The sequence below is a fragment of the Acomys russatus genome, chromosome 6 (assembly GCF_903995435.1).
Source record: "Acomys russatus chromosome 6, mAcoRus1.1, whole genome shotgun sequence".
NCBI classification, from domain to species: domain Eukaryota; kingdom Metazoa; phylum Chordata; class Mammalia; order Rodentia; family Muridae; genus Acomys; species Acomys russatus.
In genome coordinates, this window is record NC_067142.1 from 59978688 (window position 1) to 59988135 (window position 9448).

The 9448-nt window shown below is 40.0% G+C and overlaps 1 long non-coding RNA gene across 1 annotated transcript in view; it reads left to right on the top strand.

Annotated features, from left to right (window-relative positions):
- Window positions 1–9448, top strand: part of LOC127190615 (uncharacterized) — an 81495-nt gene that overhangs the window by 66916 nt on the left and 5131 nt on the right. The window contains exon 2 of the long non-coding RNA XR_007830790.1: window positions 5910–6014. This is a non-coding gene — a long non-coding RNA (uncharacterized LOC127190615). The remainder of the gene's footprint in view (window positions 1–5909; window positions 6015–9448) is intronic.

A 9448-nucleotide genomic window follows, 5' to 3' on the forward strand; every position in this document is an offset into this window, starting at 1 on the left:
CAGTTATACACTGATCCATTTTAAATTAAAGGTGATTTCATGGGTATGGGTGCTTTGTCTGCATGTAGGTCTGTGCACCACATGCATCCTTGGTACCCATGAAGACCGGAATAGTTACAGACAGTTGTGAACATCCATGTAGGTGATGGGAATCAAACCCAAGTCCTCTGGAAGAGCAACCGCTACTCTTAACCACTGTGCCAGCTCTGTGGCTCTACATTAATTAATTCTTTACTAATGTCTCATATGAATTAAAAAGAGAGTGAGTGGCATGAAGAATCCAGTGTTTTGAAAATGCTAGAGTAAAATAAATGAACAAGAAATGGATACTGTCATCGAGGAGCTGCGACATCATGTGGGTTCCACTCTAACAAAGACAGAAGCAGGATCTGTAGATGCTTACTGTGACAAGAGGTTTAGGGAATGCTTCGGCGGGGGGGGGGAGAATAACAGAACTGGTTCTTTAAGAGTGGTGCTTAATCATATAACAAGGGTATGCAATTAGGTTTTTGTTTTGTTTTGAGACAGGGTTTCTGTATGTAGCCCTGGAACTATGTAGACCAGACTGGATTTAAACACACAGACATCTGCCTACCTCTGCATCCAGAGTGCTGGGGTGAAAGACATGTGCAACAGCAAGGACCTGGCCTTGCTAAGATCAAGCGTGAAGCTAGTTAGTTTTGACTGCCCATTTGACAAAGCCTAAAACAACCTCTTTAAAAGCCTTAATGAGGAATTACTCAGACTGGGATGGACTATGGGCATGAATGTTGGGGATTGTCTTGATTGTTAATTGAGGTAGAAAGAACCAGCCCACTGTGGATGGCACCATTCATTAGGGAGGGAGTTTTGAACATTGTAAGAGAAGGGAAAGAGAAAATAACCAAATGTGTGTGTGTGTGTGTGTGTGTGTGTGTGTGTGTGTGTGTGTGTTTCTCCCTTTGCTCTTCAGTGTGGGTATGATGTAATTAATGATTAATTACTTGAGTTCCTTTCTTGACTTTCCCAACAATAATGGACTGTACCCTGAAATTGTAAACTAAAATAAACCTTCCCGCCCCCCCCCTCCCAAAAAGGGACTAAAGGGATTATGAACATAGTTGAAAAAAAAAAAAAAAAGAGTAGTTCTTAGACTGGGCCCTAAATGGGATGCTCAGTCAAATGCCTCCCTTCAAGGGTCAGTGGACAGTGTGGAAGAGGATGCAGAATGGGTGTAAGAGCCTCATTGGAGAGCACAAGGACCAAGGCCTTCTGACCACAGCAGGCACCATGTGCATATGATCACAGAGATGGAGGCAGCATGCTGAGTCCTAGAGCTGGAAGGAGAAGTGGACAGAGCCCCCATCCCTAACCCAGAAGCTAATTCCTACTGACAACACTTGCAAATGAAAAATTGTTTTCCTCCAAGGGAATCTCACTGGGGAAACAAACAACTCCTTTTTTGTTTGTTTGTTTGTTTTTTACTTCTGATATTCTTCCTTTTACTGAAAATAGGCTCTTTTCTCACAAAAGTATATCCTGACTGTGCCCCTGTACTCCTCCTAGCTCACCCATCTCCTCTCCCATCCCTTTCTGTCTGTCACTAGAAAAGAATGGCTTCTAAAGGAATAAGAGTAAAACCTAACAAAATGGGATATAATCAAATAAAACAGAACTGTCACATCGAAGTTGGACGAAGTAAACCAACAGAAAGACAGCACAAGAATCAGGGACCCGCATTTTTACGGGATTTCTTATTTTCACACTTGGGAATCCCATAGAAACACTAAGCTGGAAGCCATAATATCTACACTGAGGGCCTGAGGCAGGCATGTCCCGAGAATGCTGCTTTGGCCTCCATGGGAAATATCAGCAGTGGACGGCCAACAGAAAATCAACTCCAGACCCTCTATGGGGAGGGGGGGTCTTTGTCTCATAATGTCATATCAGGGCTTGTTTATTTTTATTTTTACTTTTATTTTATTTCTTTATTTTTAACCTGCAGGTTTTGAGTAAATATTATAGACTCCAGATTTTTTTATGGGATCCCTGAATATGGGAACGAGTGCATCTCTGAATCTGTATCTGTTTCTTGTGACCTTTCTTGGGCTCTCTTACTGCAGTTTGGTTTACTCCTGTTTCTGTTTTATCTTACTACATTTTATTATTATTCCTTATAAACCTATTTGTTTTCTAATGAGAGACAGAAAGGTGGTTTATCTGGATGGCAGGAGAGATAGGAAGGAGCTGTGAGGAGAAGAGAGGAAAACCATAACCAGAATAAAGTCTCTGAGGGGCAGTGAAGACAAGATAATATAGTTTTACAACCAAGTTGAGTTGGTTAGGAGACAAGATCGTTTTAGATCAAGATAAAGAAGTTCAGCTATTAGAGTTGAGATAGGATAGATATTGAATCTCATTCAGAAATGTAGACCCAGTAAGACAGGAAAGACACTTACTTCAAACAGGTCACATGCAGATGGCCAAGTCACTATGAATGTAACATGTATAGAACTCATTATTCTCATAATTGTCATATGATTCTCCCTGATGTATGTGGTTTGTTTTATACATGTGTAATAAAATAAAAGTATTTTTTAAAAAAAGAAGGAAAATCTATTTTTCCATAAAAGACAAAAAAGTGGTTCTTAGAATCAAATGGATGTATATTCTAGGCAGAGACAAGCAGAGCAAGGCATTTATAAAAGTATAAAACAGGATCTTTTAAAATTTACAGTGATTGATTGTACATGTATTTTTCTCTCTGTCTCTGTCTCTCTGTCTCTCTCTGTCTGTCTCTCTCTCTCCCTCCCCCCCCCCCGTGTGTGCGTGTGTGTGTGTGCATGTATGCACATGAGTGCCATGTACACGGAGAGATCCGAGGAGGACCTGTGGAAGTCAGTTCTCTCTTCTGTGTGGGGCTCAGAGATTGAACTCAAGTCATTAGGCTTAGCATTGAGGATCCTTACTTGCTGAGCCGTATTTCTGGGCCCAAACAGCCCCCTTGCATATGAAGATAAGTACATAATTCCCAAACAGAACATTTAGATGCAATTGACCCTAAGAGGTGAATAAATTCAAAATAGTATTTATGGGCCCATAAGTTTTGTTCTATTATAATGAATTCTACATTTTCTAAGTCTGTACAGCACTTCTAAATAAATCCAGCCACTCCGTTTGCTTATTTAATAAATTTAACAAGTATTTTTAAGCCAACTGATAGAAGAAAATCCATAAAAGTGTTTGAAATGTCAAATTACAAAATGATCTTAGATTTTAAAAATCAGTATGGGAGAGAGACAGAAGAAGTGTCTCAGTGGTTGGGAGCCCTGGCTGCTCCTCTATAAGATCCAAGTTCAATTCCCAGGAACTGCATGGAAGCTCACAACTGTCTGTGACTGCAGTTTCACCAGCTTGTGGCAACAGGCACTCATGTGGTGCACATATATGTGCACACAGGCAAAATACACATACACATAAAAATATTTTTAAAATGAGTCAATATAAGCATTTTAGTTTTGTGTAGAAAAATATTAGTGTAATTGAATTTTTGCAGATTGATCATTTTCTTATTAAGTGAATATTTAAGAAATGAATCTCACAGCTAGGAGTTATGTGCATTCCAAATGTATTCCAAAGTAGATTTATTTGGGTTATTTCAATGTACTGTAGTTGTGGTCTTGATTAAAAGCAATGCTCAAATTTAATAGATAAATGACATCCAAAAGCAAAGAGACAAATCAGGGGGAAAAGGGTTCAAGTATTTAATTCAGGGGAAAAAGGAAAAGGGCATTTATGAAAAATGAATTCCATATAACTTAGTTTATATTTTCTAAATATTGACATTAAGTTTTTCAGTGATGTCAGAGTTACATAAACAAAATAAACTATTAAAGGGCTTGAGAAGTATATAGTCTAGCTAGGAAAAAAGTCACATAAATTACATGAGTTGTGCATAACAAGGTGCCAAAACAGAGACAGAAAAAATTAGAAGTGTCAGCAAAGTTTTCAGAGTGAAAGCACTAAACCCAAGTCTAATATGAGTTCATTAAAAGTGAAGGAAATTTAAAATGCAAATATTTGGGAAGCAATGATTCGGGCTGACTGGAGGTATCTATCCCACACAGGGTGACTGCAGTAATGCAGTTTGACATGCTGAGTTTGGACATTAGGCGATAGGCAAGGAAAGCTCATCAACAGATTTGAAATAAGGACATGGTGATCAAGTCTGTGTTGTAGAAAGAGAGGCTTGTCAGCATGTGGAAGACTAACTAGAGGAGCAAGATGCTGGGAGCACTCAGGTGGTGTTCCTAAGTGATCAGCAGGATGCAGGGAGCACTCAGGTGCTGGTCCTAAGTTCTATTCTTGGTTGCAGCTCACTAGCAGACACTTTTTCTCTTGTATCCTGGCTTTGTACCTACTGTTCCCTAATTCACTCCATTATAGGCTCAGAGGAGCTAGCACTATTCAATCAAAGGAAATTTTCTTCACCCTGGACTATAAAGTTCTCAGGGTAAGGATGGAGACATTTTCATTTGTCATTCAGTTCCTAGTTCTTGAGACATAAAACATTCTCAATAAAGGATGGATGGATGGATGAATGGTATTTAAGAGATAGAACAATACGAATAGATGATTCAGTTGTGTGAGACACACGTCAAAGCAAAAGGAATAAAAAGTGATTCCAGGGTATCTAATTTGATCAAGATAAAACGCAATCTTATTCATTGAGATCAATTAACTTAACTAAGAATAGAAAAGAAAGAGAATAAGAATAAAGAGAAGTATAGAAACATCTGGCAATAACCAGCATAATTTAAGAAGTTATTCTGAAAGACCCACAGTACAGAAATCAGGACTGAGTGACCACCTAAACGTTCTATGAAGTATCTTCTTAATTGAAAAAAATTAAATAATTTTATTTTTATTTATTTGTATGTGTGTCTGTCTATCATGTGTGTGGAGGGACCATTGTGGAAGCCAAAGGAGGATGTTAGGCCTCTGGAGTTGGAGTTACAGGAGGTGATGAGCCACCTGACAGGAATGCCGAGAAGAACTGAAGCCAGACCCTCTGGAAGAGAAGCACCCCATCTACTGGCTAAGTTTCCAGCCCCTTGGTTAAATTTGCACCTATTACTGCCCCCAAAGGCTCTGGCGTTCCTCCTGGAAAGGAATCTAAGCGATAGAGCCTGACATGTGTGACCCGGGCAGGACAGACTTGGCTGAAGTTGAGTACCTTAATAAGAGTGCAACCAAGTGGGCTTCTGGGACCGAGCTGTGTGGATAGGAGGGGACCTCCAGATCTCAGCTACAGCTCTGCAGGTCTCACACAGGACTGCAAGCCACATTGTATAGATGGTGAATAGCAAGATTAATCTGGAAAGACTGAAATGACTTGTTCTACAGAGAAAGGCTATTTGCCACTCTAGGCACTTTCCTGCTAGACCTGGTGGCAACGAAAAGAGTCAGAAGCGACAATGGAAAGCTTTGCTAGGAGCCACTGTGCAACTCTTTGCTAGTGTTATAGTCATTGTACAAAGCAGTAAGCCTCATAAAGGCATTTATACATGACTATTTCGCGTGTCCTATGGCACTTTGGCCATACTCATCCACTGTTTCCTCTCTCTCCCTCTAGTGTCCCCACTCACTCACTCACACACACACACACACACAAGTCTTGTCTCTATGTTCAAGCCTTATATACTTACATGATTCCATATTGCTCATATGTGCATAAGTAAAAGTGTTTGTGTCAGGTAAGCATATGTGGGAGTGCACGTGTGCGAATGTGTATGAAGGTCAGAGGTCAACCTCCAAGTGTGGGTCTCAGGAGTTACCTCCTTGTTTATTTTACTGTTGGTTTTTTTTGTTGTTGTTGTTGTTGTTGTTTTGCTTTTTTTGTTTGTTTGTTTGTTTGTTTTTTGAGACAGGATTTCTCACTGGTTTGGGGATTGCTGTGTATGCCAGGAATCTATTGGTCTCTATCTCCCTAGTGTGCGGATGACAAACATCAGCCACCGTGACTCGATCCTTATGTGGGTACTGAGGATTAAATCCAGGTTCTCATGTTCCCACAGCAGACATTTTATCAAGTGAGCCATCTCCCCAGCTTCTACACATATGTGATGTATGTGTCTATGTAAATGATGCTGTAGAGGGGTGCTTCTCTAGCATGCACAAGGGCATGCGTTTGATTCCCAGTACCACAAGAACAAAAGCAAACAAACAAAAGGAAAAACACTCTTCCACATTTGAGCCAATGACACTAAGTCCAAAGTCTCAGAAGACCGGGCATGTACTGATGGTAGTGGTGTGTCAAGTAGCATAGATGCATGCACAGAGCTCTTTGCCTAGAACACAGTCTGTTGACTACTTTGAGTACTTAGCACCATTTAGTCCTTTGGCAAGATTGGGTAACTAATTCTGGATAACATTTTTTCTCATCTTCTGATGTAAATACCGCCAAGAACATTTGGTAAGTGTGAATTAGAGTTCCTATGTTGAAGGCCCAACTCCCAGAGTGAGTAGATTTAGAGATGACACTCCTCTAAACAGTGAACCAAGAGAGGCTGCAAAGGTTGGGGCTCTGACCTGTTGGTGTCCGTGTAACGAACACACAAGAGCTCTCTGCCCCTCCTTTTCTTAATCTCCACCAGTGCTGAGGGAAAGGTGTGGGAACACAATGCGAAGCAGGCATTAGATAAGGCATATAGAGCTCTAACCAGTAACCTCTCCTGTCAGTTCTTAACCTAGGACTTTCAGCCTCCAAAACCATGGCAAAATTAGTTTCCATTATTTAAGCCATTCAGACTATGATATTTGGTTATGGCAATACACACAATCTAATATACCATATACGTTAAAAAAATTAGTTTGTTTGTCTAAGTCCACTAACTCTAAATTCTAAGCGTTTTATGGCAGCATTAAAATAAATTCAGTGTCCATCCAAATTTTTAAATGCATATAAAGTCATGTTCTGTGCAATCCTGAAATTGATCTATCCTAGCTTTGCTTTCACTTTGAGCCAGTGAGTTTACCAAGAATATAGCAAACAAACAAAAAATATAAGTAGCAGATAGCAATATTTTCTCAAATCAGTTGTCCACAGCATCCAGCAGAGACAACTAGAGGAGGCTAATTGAGGTAGCAAGCAAAATTAACATCATCCAGTCTGGGCCTTACAAACATCCAGCAGTAATTGACTGGGAGACGCCATGTTGCACAGTCATCTGGAGTGTCTGAGCAAAGTTGAGTAAGGCTTCTGAGTAAAAGAACAAGGAGCGGCAGGTGACGGCATCAAGTTAGGACCTCAACATTAGTAGGCGCCTATCAGAGAAGTCAGCTGGTGCTCCCAATTGAGCCTCTTCTCTGCAGATGAGCTTCACACACCCGTTGCAAGAATTTTCTATTGTGGAACAAATAGTAACCTGTGTTGGAAGCAGTTTGCCTCCTGTCTGTGCTCCAGCACACGACTAATATAATGTTGGCCGCTTGTCTTCCTTTCTCCTTGTCAGGAGTAAGGGGGGCCAGCCTGCCCCAGGACATGGAGATTTGGAGGAGCCAAGCAAGAGTCTGCTTGGCCCCAGACTACACATTCACCAAGTTTATGCAGCCCATGATGAGTTGCCAATGTATCATTCATTACAAGCAAGAAGCAACACATTACAAAGTGTTCAGTTGACTATCATCAAATTCAGGAGGAGGGATTGGGGAAGATTTTGTGAGGACAGGCTTGGCTTTGGATTGATAACAGGGTGACTAGGTAGAGGTAGTTGAGGAATTGTATTTAAAGGGGCAGGAATGATCTTGGAAGAATGAACATATGTCCTCATAGCTTGGGATCTAAAGAATCGTTAGTGACATGTGGCTGTTTGTGAATATGACATAGTAGCAGGAGGGCACATTCAGAAGGAGACGTGCTTCCTGATTGTCACTCTCCATCCTGAGACATCTGTGAAGACTGGATTAATCCTACAGGATGGAACATCTTCACCATGAAGGCCAGATTCTGGAATGGTGCCCCAGTTCCCTTAATCTGAGGGACGGATTCCTCTGGAACTGGAGTTTTATAAGAGGAAACCTCCTCAACAACAACAACAAACAAAAAACAAAAACAGTGTTTAGTAAGACTATCCAGGGTTGGATCAGAAAGGATTTTAAGAATAGGGAAGACAAAGGGGTTATAAAGAGGTCAGGAGTAAATGGTTGGCAAAAGATGACAGAATGTTCTAGAATATACTTTGGATTTATTGTGATGAGACAGGATGAGGACAGAACACAATGAAAATGTAACTTGTTATTCATGTTTCTCAAAAGGAGGTGGGGCAGGTTACACTATCCAGACCCCCATGAGGAAAGAGAGGAAAAGGAACATGAGCTCTGGACATTGGGTTTGTTATTAATGATGCTTCCAGGTAAGTCATGAGCTAATTGTGGGCACACAAGTCCCTCCAGATCCCAAAGATCTGGAAGACCATAAAATATAGGGGAAAGGCATAGTTAGCATACCAAGTGCTACCTAATGGTGTGTATGATGGAGAAAGCATAAGAATCAGACACTAGTGTCAAGCTGATCTAGGCCCTGAAACATCCAATTAAGCTGTTTAGACTCAATTACATATGTTAGATGTACTTGTGTGTATATATATGTACATATATATATATATATATACATAGAACATGAATATAAACAGTACAGATAAATGTGCCAGGGTTCTTGTGCATTTCTCCCACCCCTGATTTTCCCTTTTATATTAAAGAGGCCACAGCACCACCAGACCATTTTTGGATAACTGTTACATTATTGGGTGAAATGTAGTCCAAAATACTACACTTTCAGAAATTTATGAAGGTTTCTAGGCCTAATTACATTACACTGGATATGGTAATTTACCAGCTCATGCTTTCCTCATGGGTTGAAATAATAAATCTGCCTCCAAAGCTGGACTTATTATATTCAAGTATCAGCTTTCTGATTTTTCAGTCTCTGGCCTCATAACTTAATTCTGAACATATATTTAAAACAGACAGGGTTTTAAATCACATTTCATTAATGGGCTCTGTTTTAAATAAGTTTCTTCATATAAGTAATAGTACTTTGTGCTTGATTTTCTCAAAAGCTACTTAAAACCCCTTGAACCTCAAATGTGTGACTACATTTTCAATGTCACTCTCATTTATGGCAATATATGTAAGGAGGCTGAAGCCTTTCAGCTTATTCTTGTCTTTTTTTTTTTTTTTTTTTCTAATCCCCCAAAGGGACATAATTGTGCTTTTTTTAAAAACACAAACTGACAATTTTTTATACAAGATTATTTAAATTTTTTAAAAAGTTACGTAAAGCAATCAAAACATGAGCATTAATTAGAAGCACATGTGCCATGCCATGTATTCTAGAAATGGATGCAAAGCAACACTCCCGTCAACATGGGCTTTCTGGCCTGGCTGTGCACTTGTGAAATCAGAGAGC